Source organism: Salvelinus alpinus, chromosome 13 (genome assembly GCF_045679555.1).
Source record: "Salvelinus alpinus chromosome 13, SLU_Salpinus.1, whole genome shotgun sequence".
Classification (NCBI taxonomy): domain Eukaryota; kingdom Metazoa; phylum Chordata; class Actinopteri; order Salmoniformes; family Salmonidae; genus Salvelinus; species Salvelinus alpinus.
In genome coordinates, this window is record NC_092098.1 from 23498491 (window position 1) to 23518816 (window position 20326).

The window sequence follows — 20326 nt, forward strand, 5'->3', positions numbered from 1 at the left end:
TTCAGCTCATGAAACATGGGACCAACACTTAAGTTTATATTGTTGTTCAGTGCATTATTTGAACTTGCCTTAAACTGATATTTTAACTGACTAGGACCGTTCTACTGGCAGTAATTATGTGTGGTTTAGGCACCATCTTCACCATATTTTTGGTTTGGTATTGTAGATGTGCATGTTTAAACCTTGAAGACAAGGGCACTGATGTCTTTGTGCTGCTTCTATTGTTAGGTGAACCTATTGTTCACCTAATACCTTTTTTGCACTGTTGGTTAGAGCCTGTAAGTAAGCATTTCACTGTAAGGTCTACACCTGTTTGTATTCAGCGCACGTGACAAATAAACTTTGATTTGATTCTAATGTCCTCAGCTTTCACCCTCATGAGTATTGACCGAGAGAGAGTGGGGAAAGGGAGTGACTTGTACTTCTTTCACTCAGGATTCAAACTATGTTGCCTGTAAAAACAATTGGGCAATGTTTATATGATCCCCTTTCAAACAGCTCCTTCTTTACCTTTTTCACCTTTTATAGAGCCATTAATTAGTCGGTGACTGAGCAAGAAACATTCAACTTTGACCCTGTTGTTGCAACCGTTGTCAGGTAACCTGAAGCAGCAAGCACTGTTGATCAAGTTCTAAATTCCTCAAATAGGACAGAATGCAATGCACAGCTCTTATTTCTTCACATTCACAAACAATAAGTTAGCAGCTCGCCATACTTTCAGATAATTTGTAATGTGTTAATTTTCCTGTTATGGTGAATAAAATGTTGGCTACAGTTGAACTCAAAACATTGTCAGATATGTTTTGGTAATAGGGAGTTGAAAGTCCGTGTTGCCCAGCAACAGCCCCAAAACATCACTGCTCTAGAGGAGATCTGCATGGAGGAATGGGCCAAAATACCAGCAACAGTGTGTGAAAACCTTGTGAAGACTTACAGAAAACGTTTGACCTCTGTCATTGCCAACAAAGGGTACATAACAAAAGTATTGAGATAAATAAGTATTTGGTCAATAACAAAAGTTTTCCACCATAATTTGCAAATAAATTCATTAAAAATCCTACAATGTGATTTTCTGGATTTTTTTCTCTCATTTTGTCTGTCATAGTTGAAGTGTACCTATGATGAAAATTACAGGCCTCTCTCATCTTTTTAAGTGGGAGAACTTGCACAATTGGTGGCTGACTAAATACTTTTTTGCCCCACTGTATATTAATTTGGGGACAGGTCGAAAGGCGATAAACATTTATGGCAATTTAGCTAGCTAGTTTGCAGTTGCTAGCTAATTTGTCCTGGGATATAAACGTTGAGTTGTTATTTTACCTGAAATGCACAGGTCCTCTACAATTAATCCACACATAAAACTGTCAACCGAATTGAACTTTATATGGCGATTGGCATCTAACTTTCATAGTAAGGTATATTACCACGACCGACTGATCTCAGTTCATCTTTAAATCACCCACGTGGGTATAACCAATGAGGAGATGGCACGTGGCTATATGCTTCTATGAACCAATGAGGAGATGGGAGAGGCAGTACTTGCACCATGTTCATCATCACAAATAGAACTGACTTCTATTTTAGCGCTTGGCAACGCAGATGCTCGTTGGAGCGCGTGAGCAGTGTGGGTGCAATGATTGAATAACGTATGTGTAAATTTATTTTGCAACGCTCGTACACGCGACGCGAGCGGTGTGGTCAGCATGTCAGTCCTAAAAGGAACGTCCAAAACAATAGTGTGACGCAACGTGCAATCATGAATATGACTCGCGCTAGCCAGCCAGCTAACAAACAAGCTAGCTAGTAACAAACCAGAACATTGTCTAGAAAGTTGCTTTTAGTTGCCTGGCTTGCTAGATGTACATATCCCACATACATTTTTAAACGGATGGGTTTTTTTGGTGCAGAAAATACAGCAGGTAATGATGCTATTTGGACTAGGCTGCTTTATGCAGACTGCCATTTAAAAAAAAAAAAAAATTCATAATGACCAGGACAAGTTTGATGTCGGAGAACAACAGTGAAATCACAGAACAGTGGGTTAGATATACGAATCTTTGATAGAATGTTCATGATTTAATCCGTACCAAAGCCAGTAAAATGATAGGGGACATTTATACTAAGGGCTTGCCAGGACTTTTAAACATATTACTGCAATCATGGCGGAAATAAAAGTACAGGTTTTGTTGCATGGAATACCTTTAAGATGGAAAGGAAAAGTCTTGGTTTGAAATGTATAATAGAGAGGCTCTGTCATTGTATGCTGCAGGCAGAGAGCAGAGGGCTGCTCCAGACCTCAGGCATGCCATTAACCATGCATCCAAAGCCTGTCATATTCAGCAGAAAGTTCCTCGATCTGCTGCTTCAAGTCAATCCAGCAAACAAGAGATGTATTTAACATATGAAGAAACATTAATTTCAAACCACAGGGTTATAAATTGTATAAAATATAAATCTCAAGCCCCTTCAGCGTGTTTAAAAAAATAAATTTAAAAACTCCTTTAATTCTCTACCCCCTAGCTCCCGCCCTAGATCATAGAGGGACTCACTAAGAGCATTGTTTCCCCTGCCAAATCCCTTGGCATAGGCCTATCTAGTTTTATGTATAACCCTTGAGCCATTTGGCAGGAAGAGCGAATATTCTAACTTGCGTTAAAGGTATTTATGAGGTTGTCCTCAAGAAACCTTTCTTTATATCAACAATTTGACTGATCTATTTGACAGTGAACCATAATTTGGAGACTGTTTTGAAGAACTTGTCCCCCGTGAGTGATGTCAATTGTGTCTGTGCCAAACCAAAATGTCTTAATTAAGAAACATTTTCAAACACATGCGCTTTCCATGAAATAAATCAATGATTGGCGTCTTCTCTGCCCACACATAAAATAAATTATGATATGTATTTGATTAGATTTTCCCACACGCAAAATGTTCTTATAGCAGGATTACAGCAGTAGTTGGACAGACATTACAATGTCATAACAATTTAGGGCGATAGGGAAAGGGGGGATACCTAGTCAGTTGTTCAACTTAATGTATTCAACTGAAATGTGTCTTCCGCATTTAACCCAACCCCTCTGAAGCAGAGAGGTATGGGGTGCTGCCTAAATTAATTACTGAAACACATGAGATATCAAAACACATGTTCAATAATCATACCACAACAATGCAATACTAAATATAATACATGTAATGTACAGTTGAAGGTGGAAATTTACATACACTTAGGTTGGAGTCTTTGTGCACTTTGTGCATGACACAAGTACTTTTTCCAACAATTGTTTACAGACAGATTATTTCACTTATAATTCACTGTATCACAATGCCAGTGGGTCAGAAGTTTACATACACTAAGTTGACTGTGCCTTTAAACAGCTTGGAAAATTCCAGAAAATGATGTCATGGCTTTAGAAGCTTCTGATAGGCTAATTGACATAATTTGAGTAATTCGGAGGGTACAAAATAATCTATATCCACAGTAAATCAAATCCTATATCGACATAACCTGAAAGACCGCTTAGCAAGGAAGAAGCCACTGTGTATCTCTGGATGTATTTCAAGGCCTACCTTCAAACTCAGTGCCTCTTTGCTTGACATCATGGGAAAATCAAAAGAAATCAGACCTCAGAAAAAAAAAATTGACATCCACAAGTCTGGTTCAACGTTGGGAGCAATTTCCAAGCGCTTGAAGGTACCACGTTCATCTGTACAAACAATAGTACGCAAGTATAAACACCATGGGACCATGCAGCCGTTATACCGCTCAGGAAGGAAACACGTTCTGTCTCCTCGAGATTAAAGTACTTTGGTGCGAAAAGTGCAAATCGATCCCAGAAAAACAGCAAAGGACCCTGTGAAGATGCTGGAGGAAACGGGTCCAAAATAATCTATATCCACAGTAAAACAAATCCTATATTGACATAACCTGAAAGACCGCTGAGCAAGGAAGAAGCCACTGCTCCAAAACCATCATAAAAAAGCCAGACAACGGTTTGCAACTGCACATGGGGACAAAGATCATACTTTTTGGGGAAATGTCCTCTGATCTGATGAAACAAAAATAGAACTGTTAGGCCATCATGACCATTGTTATGTTTGGAGGAAAAAGGGGGAGGCTTGCAAGCCTTAGAACACCATCCCAACCATGAAGCACGGGGGTCGCAGCATCATGTTGTGGGGGTGCTTTGCTGCAGGAGGGACTGGTGCACTTCACAAAATAGATGGCATCATGAGGAATGAAAATTATGTGGATATATTGAAGCAACATCTCAAGACATCAGTCAGGAAGTTAAAGCTTGGTCGCAAATGGGTCTTCCAAATGGACAATGACCCCAAGCATACTTCCAAAGTTGTGGCAAATGGCTTAAGGACAACAAAGTCAAGGTATTGGAGTGGCCATCACAAAGCCCTGACATCAATCCTATAGAAATGTTGTGGGCAGAACTGAAAAAGCGTGTGCGAGCAAGGAGGCCCACAAACCTGCCTCAGTTACACCAGTTCTGTCAGGAGGAATGGGCCAAAATTCACCCAATTTATTGTGGGAAGCTTGTGGAAGGCTTCCGGAACGTTTGACCCAAGTTAAACAATTTAAAGACAATGCTACCAAATACTAATTGAGTGCATGTAAACTTCTGACCCACTGGGAATGTGATGAAAGAAATCAAAGCTGAAATAAATCATTCTCTGCTATTATTCTGACATTTCACATTCTTAAAATAAAGTGGTGATCCTAACTGACCTAAAACAGGGATTTTTTTACTAGGATTAAATGTCAGGAATTGTAAAAAACTGAGTTTAAATGTATTTGGCTAAGGTGTATGTAAACTTCTGACATCCAACTGTATAATATCAAATTATTTTATAAAATCAAACTGATGTATCTAACCTGGTGATAATAGGCTACCTCTACACAGGCAGCCCGACTCCGATCCCCTGGCCAATCACTGGCAAAGATCTAATCTGACTGGTCAAAAGACCAATTAGTGACAAAAGATCAGAACCAGGTCGCCTGTGCAAATGCAGTGATGGTGACTCACTCCATCTAACACATAATCATACAACAAACAGAACCTTAGTGCTTCTGCCCACACTCTTATGTATTCCCAACCCAAGTTTTTATTAAATCAAAATATGTGTTCTATTTGATTATGTCTCTCCCTTGCCTTGAGCGATGATTTGCACTGGAATATAGTCACCGTGAAATGTGATAGAATTCAAAGCAGAGAATATTGAAAATAACTATATTGTGGTTGACTGACTTTAAGCTTTTTTCTGTGAGGGGAAAAGTTGTAAAATGAATGATACATATTGAATTTTGGACATGTTATTTGTAGCACATGATATAATTTAAATCAGAGCTTCTCAACCGGTTTTGCCTCGGTACCCAAATTGAACCAGGTTGTCTCATTCGCGACCCAATATTCGCATCGCAATTTTTGTTGTTTATGCCAAATTGCAATCTGGAAAACTTTTTAAAATACATTTTAATAGCAAATGTAGCAGCTATATACAGTACCAGTTTAAAGTTTGGACACCTACTCATTCCAGGGTTTTTCTTTATTTTTAAAATGTTCTATATTGTAGAATAATAGTGAAGACATCAAAACTATGGAATCATGTAGTAACCAAAACAGTGTTAAACAAATCAATATATAATATATATTTCAGATTCTTTAAAGGAGCCACCCTTTGCCTTGATGACAGCTTTGCACACTCTTGGCATTCTCTCAGCCAGCTTCATGAGGTAGTCACCTCGAATGCATTTCAATTAACAGGTGTGCCTTGTCAAAAGTTAATTTATGGAATTTCTTTTCTTAACTCTAGGGTAGGGGGCAGCATTTGGAATTTTGGATGAAAAGCATGCCCAAATTAAACTGCCTGCTTCTCGGGCCCAGAAGATATGATATGCATATAACTGGTAGATTTGGATAGAGAACACTCTAACGTTTCCAAAACTGTTAAAATAGTGTCTGTGAGTATAACAGAACTGATTTGGCAGGTGAAAACCTGAGAGAAATACATTCAGGAAGTAGTTTTTTGGGGGGGTTTTGTAGTTTTCTATTCAATGCCATTACAGTATCCCTTGACTTAGGACTCAATTCCTATGCCTTCCACTAGATGTCAACAGTCTTTAGAAATGGTTTCAGGCTTGTATTCTGAAAAATTAGGAAGTAAGAGCAGTCTGAATGAGGTGACCCTAAAGTGTCACAGAGCTTTTTCATGCGTGAGACCGAGAAGAGTGCCTTTCTTGTTTACATTTTATATTGACGACGTTATTGTCCGGTTGAAATATTATCGATTATTTAGGCTAAAAACAACCTGAGGATTGAATATAAACATCGTTTGACATGTTTCTATAAACTTTACGGATACAATTTTGATTTTTTTGTCTGCCTGTTTTGACTGCGTTTGAGCCTGTGGATTACTGAAGAAAACGGAGGTTTTTGGATATAAAGAGACTTTATCGAACAAAAGGAACATTTATTGAGTAAATGAATGTCTGCTGAGTGCAACCATATGAAGATCATCAAAGGTAAGGGATTAATTTTATCTCTATTTCTGACTTGTGTAACTCTTCTACTTGGCTGGTTACTGTTTGTAATGATTTGTCTGCTGGGCTATGTTCTCAAATAATCGTAAGGTATGCTTTCGCCGTAAAGCATTTTTTAAATCTGACACCGTGGTTGGATTCACAAGAAGTTAATCTTTAAACCTATGTAAAATATGTTTTGTTTTCTGAAGTTTTATAATTAGTATTTCTGTATTTGAATTTGGCGCCCAGCAGTTTCACTGGCTGTTGAAGAGGTGGGACGCTAACGTCTCACGTACCCAAGAGAGGTTAATGCGTTTGAGCCAATCAGTTGTGTTGTGACAAGGTAGGGGTGGTATACAGAAGATAGCCCTGTCTGGTAAAATACCAAGTCCATATTATGGCAAGAACAGCTCGAATAAGCAAAGAGAAACAACAGTCCATCATTGCTTTAAGACATGAAGGTCAATCAATCCAGAAAATGTCAAGAACTTTTTAAAGTTTCCTCAAGTGCAGTCGCAAAAACCATCAAGCGCTATGATGAAACTGGCTCTCATGAGGACCACCACAGGAGAGGAAGACCCAGAGTTACCTCTGCTGCAGAGGATAAGTTCAATAGGGTTAACTGCACCTCAGATTGCAGCCCAAATAAATGCTTCACAGAGTTCAAGTAACAGACACATCTCAACATCAACTGTTCAGAGGAGACTGCTTGAATCAGGCCTTCATGGTCAAATTGCTGCAAAGAAACCACTACTAAAGGACACCAATAAGAGGAAGAGGCTTGCTTGGACCAAGAAACTCAAGCAATGGAATTTAGACCCTGTGGAAATCTGTCCTTTGTTCTGATGAGTCCAAATTTGAGATTTTTGGTTCCAACCGCCGTGTCTTTGTGAGACGCAGAGTAGGTGAACGGATGATCGCCGCATGTGTCGTTTCCACCATGAAGCATGGAGGAGGTGGTGTGGGGTGCTTTGGTGGTGACACTGTCAGTAATTTATTTAAAATTCAAAGTACACTTAACCAGCATGGCTACCACAGCATTCTGCAGCGATACACCATCCCAACTGGCTTGCGCTTTTTCCCACTATCATTTTGTTTTTCAACAGGACCAATGAAGGAGAGTGGAGTGCTGCATCAGATGACCTGGCCTACACAATCACCCGACCTCAACCCAATTGAGATGGTTTGGGATAAGTTGGACCGCAGAGTGAAGGAAAAGCAGTCAACAAGTGCTCAGCGTATGTGGGAACTCCTTCAAGACTGTTGGAAAAGCATTTCAGGTGAAGCTGGTTGAAAGAATGCCAAGAGTGTGCAAAACTGTCAAGGCGAATTTGAAGAATCAAACATTCTATTTTGATTTGTTTAACACTTTTTTGGTTACTACGTGATTCCTTATGTGTTATTTCATAGTTTTGATGTCTTCACTATTATTCTACAATGTAGAAAATAGTAAAAATAAAGAAAAACACTTGAATGATTAGGTGTGTCCTAACTTTTCACTGGTACTGTATGACAAAGTAAAATGAATCCCACCTTTTTTCATTGTCAATAATTAAATTCATCCCATATTCTCGATGAGTAATGTTAATAATCACACTGTTTTGAGACTACTAAATCAACCAAATCCTCTAAATAGCTAGATATTGAAAAAACTGTATTTGATGAAAAATTCTTCAGTGATTTAAATTATTCATTCACTTTCTACCTGCTTTTAGCCGTTTAAGTTCAGACTGAAGTATTTATTTTATATAAATAAAAAATTACATTTACACAGACATCCGCGACCCACCAGTTGAGAATCGCTGCTTTAAATCATGACTTATTTGTTTACAATTTGTCAGTGTTATATATTGGTGGTCTATTTGTCTTTTAAGCAGCATGTAATTAAAGTATTTGCCAATCAGATGTATGATTTATATTATAAAAGAACTCTACATACTGTAGTACATCCAACTTGAACTGCAGTTGTGGCCAAACGGAGAAAAAAGTTTGCCATCATTCCTCTCCCTAATTTACAGTTGACATGTCATCCAAACAGCACAGAGACTATGGGGTTAGCTGCACTCAGTCAAGCAGCCGTTTGTAATGTCCCTTATTTTCATCAGAAGGTTTGGATGTAGCCTGAGCCCTGCGTCTCTGCGTCATTCCTTCATACCCAGTGATCTGTGTTATTAGTCTATCAGCAACACATTTCTCCTTGGCTTGAAGCATGTGTGTTTCTGCCTTGTTTATGACTTTGATAGATCAGACTGAAGAAAGGCAGGACTGAGGAGCCTCCCTCCCCCAGTTCAGGGAGTTCGTAAAGTAAACAACTAGTTGTGTGGAGATGGCTACAAACTCCAGACCACTCTGTTGTATCTATGCTTCCTCACTAACTGCTTAATGGAAAGCAATGGTCATAAGGAGTTTGTGCAAATCTTAGTAATAGGAAGTGAAGTTGAATTGAGAATCATGGTAATGTTACAATGACTGTCTTGCAGTAACCATGCTATAACCATGTGAGTGATGCTACTAGTATTTACCACTGCAGCTGTGAGAGTAACTATAGAGCTTTATCTTTAAGTGGCTCTAGGTCAGGTTACGTGATCTTATGAGGCAAAACTGCCCCCCCACACACACACACACTTCAACCGCCTCCTCTCCCACATTCACTCACTCATTCACTCACACTTGCTGGCTGTGTCTGATCCCTGGGTCACGGTGCAGTGAGTCTGAGACTTGTCTAACTGGGCCTCTTGAAACTCTGGCCTTTACATTCCAGTGCCCTGAGGGGCTCGCAGCCAGGCTTATTAACAGAGAGAGAGAAGGAAGTCTCTACCGTCAGGGATTATGTGCTGTTTCCTTGCCTGGAGGCTCTTGCCTCGTTCTTCCACAAACTTAAGGAAACAGCGAAAACTTAAACCTGCTATTATTCTCCAGCTGACACGGCCTTCTCACTGACACTTGTTTTCTTTCTTTCCTCCTCTCTCTCCCGCTCTCTGGGCTGCTGTGTGTGTGTGTGTGTGTGTGTGTGTGTGTGTGTGTGTGTGTGTGTGTGTGTGTGTGTGTGTGTGTGTGTGTGTGTGTGTGTGTGTGTGTGTGTGTGTGTGTGTATGGGGATCACTTTTTTTCCATTGGCTTTTTCCACTGTGTCGCAGACACACACGGTGGAGAGGATTGGATTTGTGAAGATACTGATGGGGTTGCACAGCTGCACGGAGGGAGCAAAAGCCGATTTCCCCCTCTGCACCTCCCCATCCCCACAACGGGACTACCGCCTCTCTCTCTCTCTCTTTCTCTCTCTCTCTTTCCGAGGAGTGGGGGTGGGGGCCGCCGTATGGGAGCTCAGAAACATGGAGTGGATCCGAGGAGGGAGAGAGGGGAATCTTTTTCCTCCTGGTGCTCGATGTGGTGCTCTGCTCTGCATAGTGGTGAGTGTTTGTCTCACTCCTTCTTTCTCTTACTCTGTGTAAAAGTTACCTACACACATAATTGTGCTCTTAGGAATGCGCAGGCTACGAACTGATGCTTCCTATTCTTGTTCTTCATTATTCTTTTGTTCTTTTTGTTGTACTTGTTTATTATCTCTTTTTTATATCATACTATTCAATCTTTTCCATTTCTATGTTGACTACTTTTGATGAGCATCTGTCTGTCTCTAGTGGGCATCAATGCATTTGAATTGCAGTGTTACAGTATACAAAGAGGGCTTTGTGCTTTTGAATGGTGCTGGAGGGTCAAAGTAGAAGATGGGGGGGGGGTGCAAGGATGGGGTAGGAGGGGGAAGGGAATGTTTGTGGGGGTGTTGTGTGTTTTAAACAAACCAAATTCATAATTGTCAGGAACAAACGCATAAACTCAGCAAAAGTGCTGCTTGTTTTCTTCGTGTGGGACTTTGCTTGTTCTAGTGAAGCATGTGCCTGACTTAAACTTGGAAATGACTGTGAGCCTCAACTGTAGCTCATTGTGGTAGTAGCTCGTTGAGCTAATTGATAGTATGCATTTTTCAGTGTGTGGTTTCACTGTTTGTCCACAGACAGAGGCACAATTCAGACTTTGTCAGGCTCTGCACCGCTAGTATGCCTCATAAATCCTGATTCAATAAAAAAGTTGCTGAAAGGCTGTTTTTTTGGCAGTTTGTTTGTGGTTCATCTCCAGGGATTTTTCTGCCATTGTCGGGCCCCTTGATCGGGCCGCCTATGTGTTTTTTCGGGTCACCTAAATCCAGTGTAATCTACAGTGAGTCCAAAAGTATTGGGACAGAGACACATTTTATGTTGTTTTAGCGCTGTAATCCAGCTATTTGGATTTGATACCATGATTATGAGGTTAAAGTGCAGACTGTCAGCTTTAATTTGAGGGTATTTTCATCCATAGCGGGTGAACCGTTTAGAAATTACAGCACTTTTGTACATAGTTTCCCCCCCCCCCCATTTTAGGGGACCAAAGGTATTGGGGACAATTTCACTTGTGTAAAGTAGTAAAAAACGAAGTGGTCCCATATTCATAGCACGCAATGACTATATCAAGCTTGTGACTACACATTTGTTGGATGCATTTGCTGTATGTTTTGGATGTGTTTCAGATTATTTTGTGCCCAATAGAAATGAATGGTAAATCATGTATTGAGTCACTTTTATTGTAAATAAGAATTGAATGTTTCTAAACACTTCTACATTCGTGTGGATGCTACCATGATTACATATAATCCTGAATGAATCGTGAATAATGATGAGTGACGAAAGTTAGAGGCATAAATATCATACCCCCCCCCCCCAAAAAAAAAGCTAACCTATTGTAATGGTGAGTTAGATAGCATGTCTTGTGGGTATGATAATTGTGTGTCTAACTTTTTCACTCATTATTTACCATTCATTCAGGGGGGAACACTTCCATTGTAAACTTAAACGACTAAAATCAGGTAAAGTATGTAGAAAATACCTATATCTTTTAATCATATGATCTTTGAGAACTAACAATCACCAAAATAAAAGCTGGACAGGGAGAATTGAATTGATTCTGATATTATGTTTGAGCATAAGAACACAGTATTAGCCATGTGAAAATGCATAGAATTGCATGAAATTAGCTTTTAAAACTGTAAAATGTTGTCTAAGCTACATGGAGAAATGTGTAGAATTGGAGGAAATGATCTTTCAAATTGCTGAGATTTCACTCAACTCCATGGAGAAAATTGAAGAATTGCAGGAAATTGGCTTAAAAATGCAAAAATGCCTCTACACCGGCAACACATGTTTTACATATTGTAACTCAATAGATATTAACCACGAGTAAAGTCATATCGTATAAAATAAAAAATCATGACAACTGTCATGGAGACAGGAAGTGTCGGTGTAATTTTATAAAATGCCGACAGATCATTTGTGCGTTCGACATAGTAGGATCTTTTTGTTTCTGTAAAATGTATTATGCCGGAAATGGCGGCGGAAACTCCTTTATGTGCAAATATTGATAAAATAACCTTCATATCGAAGTAATTTTGGAGTCACGCAGTGATATGGTGTGTGGTCCTCCCACTACGACTCGGGAAACCATGCTGTTTATTAGGCTACCGATTAAATAAGTTCACAGGGTGGTGAAAGTGCACGGTGATGAGCTTGATGCTGCTTTCCAATAAATATCGAGGGTCTTATTCTGGTGACATGATGATCGATGCTTAATTGCCGTTTGACAAATACAAATATTCTCGCTCTTATTCATAATAATTTCATAATGTAGACTAGGCAACCCCACAGTCTACCGGCACTGTATCTGTGAGCTGTTGGTTAGAGCGCAGGTGCCAAGACCAGAGGAGGCACATTTGCTATTTAACGCAACAGGTTTTGTGACAAAACTATCGGTAGAGTTGAAAATACGATGGAAACACATTGAACTTTCGATTTGTATTAGTTACATGAAAACGTAAGCGAAAAAGTACATTTTGTGTGCACTATGTCATTAAATGCAGATTTTTATCTGCAACAAGTCCATTTGGTGGAAACATACCACTGGTGAGAAAATGTCCATATTTTATGCAGATTTTAGAATATTCGCATGAAAATCTGTCGCCAATTGGATTGAAACCTAGCTTGTGACATTGTTTAACTTCCCAATATTATAACAGGGTTTGATTCTTAGAATATCTATCGCATTACTCTATCCTCTCTAAGGGATCAATCAATCTGATTTGTTTGACTGATTAGAAATATAAAAACAGGTTGAGTTGGCTCTTCCAACTTCCCATTAGACTATATCAAGGGCACTATTACCATTCAAAACTAATTTGATATGTAGACAGGCTTTTTAATGTGAAATACTAGCAATACTATAGGAGTAATAGTAGATTTTACTCTGAATGACACAGCGACTTTCTTTAACATGTACATGGAATAGCTAGCCTCCTTGAGGGAGTTCTCTTCAATGCTACTGTGGTGAAACAGCACGTGATGCGAGTGACTGAACTGCACCAAGCTACTCAGGTACAGGTTTGAGTTCACTGCTTTGATGTTTGGGTCTCACTTTGAAGGTCTCTCTCTGGGGTGTTTTAGCTGTCTGTCTGTCTGTCTGCCTCTCTCTCTCTCTGCCTCCCTTTCTCTCCCTCTCTCTCGGACTATTCTCTTTCTCTCTGTCTCTCTGAATCTCACCCCCCCCTCTCTCTCTGCTTTTCTCTTTCTCTCTCGCCCTCTCCCCTCTCTCTCTTCTGAGTGTCTGTCCATGAAGTGTTTTGACAGCCGTTAATGGACTGCTTTCTCCAGTGGAAGTTGGTATTTCAGAACATGGCTGCTGGCATAAAAATAAGAGAAAAAACTGGAGAGTAGCATAGAGTAGGGCTAGCATGATTTGATTTTGGGCTCCGCTGTTTACGTTGTCACTGTTGAAGTTATAGATGTGGGGGGGTTTTTCAGGTGCAAACTTGAAGTGTTTGTATGAAAGCGAGGAGATACATCAGGGGCCTTGGACTGTCTGTTATCCCTGCACTTAAAAAAAAAAAAAAAAAACACAAAGTGTGACATCTACAGAATATAGTTCTCTATTTTGGGCATGTAGGTCACTATCTCCTGAAGTAGCAGAATCACACACCTTCCCTAACGAGGCCTGATTATGAAGTCATTACAGGCCCTTCAGTCATACAACTACTTCTTTCTTTCTCTCTCATCGCATGGCTTTCTGCTTTTATTCTGTCCTCGTCCCCCTATCAGCTATTCTGGGTGGGAAAGTAACGCTTCTATTATAAACCATGAAATGTGCGTTTCTGTTATAAGAATGGCTTCATCTAAGTTCTGGAAACACAGTGGCAATAACCACAAAGCTTGTGAAGGCAGATTGATTTATTTCTGGCTGTTTTGGTGGAGATAGAATTATTTTACCTGCGTCCGGTAGTGGTGAGTGTCTTACCCGAAGCACCACCACAACGTGTGATATTTTACCACGAACACTGCAGCAGAAGCGAACTCCTTCCTCCGCTACTCTTTCCTCTGTGTAAGGCTACAATAAGTTGCGTTTTCCCGGGAAGCTGTGAAGTGCTGAGGAAGCTGTGAAGCCAGCTGTAGCCTATTGCATAATTGTGTTTATGAGTCAGTTATTAAAGAATGTGAAACAATGTTGTTTACGTTAACTATTGCCTGATTGTGTTTATTAGTCTGTTATTAGATGTGTATGTTTACTGCTTTTCATTAAATCATGTATGGCTACAAATGTTGTAGCCTAGGCCTATATACTGTAAGACGGAAGTGTCGTACCTGTCTGTAGGTGTAGCCTTCAAGTGCCAAGATATTTTTTTGACGCACAGAGAGGATAAATTCAGTTTCCATTGCTTGTCAGAGATGTCACCAGGATCTTGGATAAGTGAGTGCCAATGGAAAGTTGGTGGACTATAATTTCCTCCACATATTGTAGCCCTACAATCTGTGTATCCACTCTTTTCATTGGCCTATGCTGTTGGTTGCATTTAAGACATCGGATCGTCTGTTTTATTGATCTCAGTATGTCAATGTCAGAGTATCTTGTAATTTTGATCATTTGGCGTATTAAATATTATTGTAATGTCTCCAGTCATGTAAAATGATGTAGAATTGCAGGAAATTATTTTAGAAAAGTCTATGTTTTTCTCAGACCCGCAAATACAATGATTTGGGGGTCCCCCGTCAGCCCCTGGTCTTCAGGGCTGAGCCCCTGGTTTTGAAAATCTGGTGACGTCCCTGTTGCTTGTTCTGACCTCCTCTAAGAATAATGAATCCTGAGGGTAGCAGTGCAAGGTCTTTTTAAGCATATTATTTGGATTCTTAGTATATGAAGGACTTGCAATTTGATTACTGAACAGTCGAAGCCATCCATCCATCCCATTTATTCAGATCTAGCCGTTCATAGAGGATAGTTTCAAAGGTAATGGATTGGGCCTAGTTATTGTTTGTTAGCCGCATGCATTTGCATTAATTCTCTTAAATCTCTTAAAATGGCCTATACTCTTCTTGTGCAATGTATAGCCTATTGTTTCTCTGTCTGGACTGTCTGTCTTGGTGAGAATCTTAAGTTAATAAAATGCAAAAATCATCTTCTTTAGTTTGTGTGCCTATTAGTATTCACCTGAGTGTCCTCGCCAGCCAGGGTAGGGCATAACATTCCAATGTTATAGTCTTGTGAATCTCTCAGACCTATTTTTTTGATTGAACATGGGAACAATGGGAGAGATATACAAATACTGATTTCAAAACAAAATGTCCTACATTCTCATTCATATAATCTAGACATGAGGTGAGTATCAAAATAGTTTTAAATGATCCCCTTGTCTTAAAGTTGAACCTCAGATAGATATTTAGTATAATAGCCTATAGAGTCAACTCAAAATAGGGTTTTTTGTTCTTTTGAAATAGCCTAAATCTTGTGCCAGGTGTGTCTGTTTCTGTCTGTGGAAGAAAATAAAAAATGTTTTAGTTCATGTCTGTTTTTATGCCATAGCTAGCCATCTGTCTGTCTATAACGTTGTCTGGCCCCTGTCCGTCTGTCTGTGACCGGTTACTCAGTCTCAGCCTCCCATCAGGCAGTAAATTAGCCCTGTTGCTGTTAGTGGGGAATGGAAGGAAAATCTCAATTAGTCCCAGTGTTTTATTAGCTGCTAGCCTGCCGCTAACAGCTAGCTGCTACATGACTGACAGAGGTGCCATTCAGGATGAAAACACCAGCCGGAGACCCTAACAGGAGCTAAGGCCGAAATAGGTTTTTCTCAGAACAGCAGGAAAAAGAAAGAGTGTTGAGTAGTGTACTGTATGTTGCCATGGTTTGAATGTGTTAGGAGTTATTTTGTGCATGGACTGAGATTTGTATTAAAGTTATCTTTGAAGCAGGTCCAATGTGTTAGGCGGGTTCAACCACATGACCAAATGTGAATGTTGATCATCAGTACCATCATTGATTTGACCTTGTACATATCATATATACAGTGGCAAGAAAAAGTATGTACACCCTTTTGAATTACCTGGATTTCTGCATAAATTGGTCATAAAATGTGATCTGATCTTCATCTAAGTCACAACAATAGACAAACACAGTCCGCTTAAACTAATAACACAAACAATTATATGTTTTCATGTCTTTATTGAGCACACCGTGTAAACATTCACAGTGCAGGGTGGGTAACTGGTTGACCCTCCTTTGGCAGCAATAACCTCAACCAAACGTTTTCTGTAGTTGCAGATCAGACCTGCACAATGGTCAGGAGGAATTTTGGACCATTCCTCTTTACTGTTTCAGTTCAGCAATATTCTTGGGATGTCTGGTGTGAACTGCTCTCTTGAGGTCATGCCACAGCATCTCAATCAGGTTGAGGTCAGAACTCTGACTGGGCCACTCCAGAAGGTGTATTTTCTTCTGTTGAAGCCATTCTGTTTTACTTCATTTACTTCTGTGTTTTGGGTCGTTGTCCTGTTGCATCACCCAACTTCTGTTGAGCTTCAATTGGCGGACAGATAGCCTTACATTCTCCTGCAAAATGTCTTGATAAACTTGGGAATTCATTTTCCGTCGACGATAGCAAGCTGTCCAGGCCCTGAGGCAGCAAAGCAGCTCCAAACCATGATGCTCCCTTCACCATACTTTACAGTTTGGATGTTTTGATGTTGGTGTGCTGTGCCTTTTTTTTCACACATAGTGTTGTGTATTCCTTCCAAACAACTAAACTTTAGTTTAATCTGTCCACAGAATACATCCAGATGCTCTTTTGCGAACTTCAGACGTGCAGCAATGTTTTTTTTGGACAGCAGTGGCTTCTTGCGTGGTGTCCTCCCATGAACCCCATTCTTGTTTAGTGTTTTACGTATCGTAGACTCGTCAACAGAGATGTTAGCATGTTCCAGAGATATTTGAAAGTCTTTAGCTGACACTAGGATTCGTCTTAACCTCATTAAGCATTCTGCGCTGTGCTCTTGCAGTCATCTTTGCAGGACGGCCACTCCTAGGGAGAGTAGCAACAGTGCTGAACTTTCTCCATTTATAGACAATTTGTCTTACCATGGACTGATGAACATCAAGGCTTTTAGAGATACTTTTGTAACCCTTTCCAGCGTTATGCAAGTCAACATTTCTTAACCTTAGGTCTTCTGGGGCATGGTTCACACCAGGCAACGCTTCTTGTGAATAGCAAACTCTAACCAACATCTCCAGTCTTGTCTCAATGATTGTACTCCTAGTTAGCTGGCTCCAATTAGCTTTTGGAGAAATCATTAGCCAAGGGGTTCACATACCTTTTCCAACTTACACTGTGAATGTTTAAATTATGTATTCGATATAGACAAGAAAAATACAATAATTGGTGTGTTATTAGTTTAAACAGTCTGTCTTTGTCTGTTGTGACTTAAAATTAGATCTGATCTTCATCTATGACCAATTTATGCAGAAATCCAGATAATTCCAAAGGGTTCACATACTTTTTCTTGCAACTGTATGTTATAAGCCCATATTCCCTATTTACTGGAAGAAATTGGTGCTGTCAATTGTATTGGAAAATAGGGCATCCAAATCCATCAAATATATGCAATACACTTGTCACATGTGCAGACCCACACGCACGTGTGCATGCATTTTGTATTATTGGACCTGCACAGGATAGAGCTCTCCCACTAACGGCCCCTATCGGGTTGGTCCTAAAGAGAATGATGTCATGTCTGCGATGGAGACTGCGTGTATCTTCACCACTGAACTGTCTCTTATCCAGCTCTCCTGACTGACACGAAACAGAGACAGAAAGGGAGAGCGAGGTGGGGGGTATTTTTTCCCACAATGCCCCCAATTCTCAAACAAATGTATACCTTTTTTATTCAGCCATTCACCACTAGTAAAAGAGATTGGGGCCAGACTAAGAGACTGACGATTCCGACACTTTATTTATGAAACGTGCTGATCTTTTTTCTCTGGCTGTATGCTTGCTGATTTACATATTTTCCAATTGGCAGATAAACTACATTTTCATCAGTTTAAGAGCAGTTTGTTTTGGACTGGTGCCCTGTTTTTGAGGGTCAAGAGATCATGGAGCAATTTGTCTTCTCGTCTTTGGAGCTGACAGGAGCTCGTCCTCCTTGTTTGCTATCTAAGGGGAGCTTGTCTCATTTGGCTGAATGGTGTGAGCCACATGATGCTAGCCTCTGGACCACTTTAAACCGGCTGGGGTTCTTTAACCACCTCAGCGCCAGGCCACCCTTTTGATGGGCCATACAGACAGACAAACAGACAGAAGTAGGGGTGGGTTGGAGAAGACTGTGGGGGTAGGGGTGAACGTGTTGTGGTCAAGGGGTACATTTGGAAATGGCTTCTATCTATAAATATATATATATACATACATACAGTGGGGAGAACAAGTATTTGATACACTGCCGATTTTGCAGGTTTTCCTACTTACAAAGCATGTAGAGGTCTAATTTGTATCATAGGTACTCTTCAACTGTGAGAGACGGAATCTAAAACAAAAATCCAGAAAATCACATTGTATGATTTTTAAGTAATTAATTTGCATTTTATTGCATGACCTAAGTATTTGATCACCTACCAACCAGTAAGAATTCCGTCTCTCACAGACATGTTAGTTTTTCTTTAAGAAGCCCTCCTGTTCTCCACTCATTACCTGTATTAACTGCACCTGTTTGAACTCGTTACCTGTATAAAAGACACCTGTCCACACACTCAATCAAACAGACTCCAACCTCTCCACAATGGCCAAGACCAGAGAGCTGTGTAAGGACATCAGGGGTAAAATTGTAGACCTGCACAAGGCTGGGATGAAAAACAGGACAATAGGCAAGCAGCTTGGTGAGAAGGCAACAACTGTTGGCGCAATTATTCGAAAATGGAAGAAGTTCAAGATGACGGTCAATCACCCTCGGTCTGGGGCTCCATGCAAGATCTCACCTCGTGGGGCATCAATTTTTTATTTATTTTATTTTACCGTTATTTTACCAGGTAAGTTGACTGAGAACACGTTCTCATTTGCAGCAACGACCTGGGGAATAGTTACAGGGGAGAGGAGGGGGATGAATGAGCCAATTGTAAACTGGGGATTATTAGGTGACCGTGATGGTTGAGGGCCAGATTGGGAATTTAGCCAGGACACCGGGGTTAACACCCCTACTCTTACGATAAGTGCCATGGGATCTTTAATGACCTCAGAGAGTCAGGACACCCGTTTTAACGTCCCATCCGAAAGACGGCACCCTACACAGAGCAGTGTCCCCAATCACTGCCCTGGGGCATTGGGATCTTTGTTTAGACCAGAGGAAAGGGTGCCTCCTACTGGCCCTCCAACACCACTTCCAGCAGCACCTGGTCTCCCATCCAGGGACTGACCAGGACCAACCCTGCTTAGCTTCAGAAGCAAGCCAGCAGTGGTATGCAGGGTGGTATGCTGCTGGCCAATGATCATGAGGAAGGTGAGGGATCAGCCCAGAACTACACGGCAGAACCTGGTCAATGACCTGAAGAGAGCTGGGACCACAGTCTCAAAGAAAACCATTAGTAACACACTACGCCGTCATGGATTAAAATCTTGCAGCGCACGCAAGGTCCCCCTGCTCAAGCCAGTGCATGTCCAGGCCCGTCTGAAGTTTGCCAATGACCATCTGGATGATCCAGAGGAGGAATGGGAGAAGGTCATGTGATCTGATGGGACAAAAATAGAGCTTTTTGGTCTAAACTCCACTCGCCGTGTTTGGAGGAAGAAGAAGGATGAGTACAACCCCAAGAACACCATCCCAACCGTGAAGCATGGAGGTGGAAACATCATTCTTTGGGGATGCTTTTCTGCAAAGGGGACAGGACGACTGCACCGTATTGAGGGGAGGATGGATGGGGCCATGTATCGCGAGAACAACCTCCTTCCCTCAGTAAGAGCATTGAAGATGGGTCGTGGCTGGGTCTTCCAGCATGACAACGACCCGAAACACACAGCCAGGGCAACTAAGGAGTGGCTCCGTAAGAAGCAGGAGTGGCCTAGCCAGTCTCCAGACCTGAACCCAATAGAAAATCTTTGGAGGGAGCTGAAAGTCCGTATTGCCAAGCGACAGCCCCGAAACCTGAAGGATCTGGAGAAGGTCTGTATGGAGGAGTGGGCCAAAATCCCTGCTGCAGTGTGTGCAAACCTGGTCAAGAACTACAGGAAACGTATGATCTCTGTAATTGCAAACAAAGGTTTCTGTGCCAAATATTAAGTTCTGCTTTTCTGATGTATCAAATACTTATGTCATACAAATTAATTACTTAAAAATCGTACAATGTGATTTTCTGGATTTTCGTTTTAGATTCCGTCTCTCACAGTTGAAGTGTACCTATGATAAA

At 40.7% G+C, this 20326-nt stretch overlaps 1 long non-coding RNA gene across 1 annotated transcript in view; it reads left to right on the plus strand.

The window, feature by feature from the left end:
• Positions 1-9638: 9638 nt before the first annotated feature.
• LOC139537419 (uncharacterized) overlaps positions 9639-20326 on the plus strand; it is a 95211-nt gene continuing 84523 nt past the window's right edge. Inside the window, exon 1 of the long non-coding RNA XR_011667531.1 lies at positions 9639-9942. This is a non-coding gene — a long non-coding RNA (uncharacterized lncRNA). The remainder of the gene's footprint in view (positions 9943-20326) is intronic.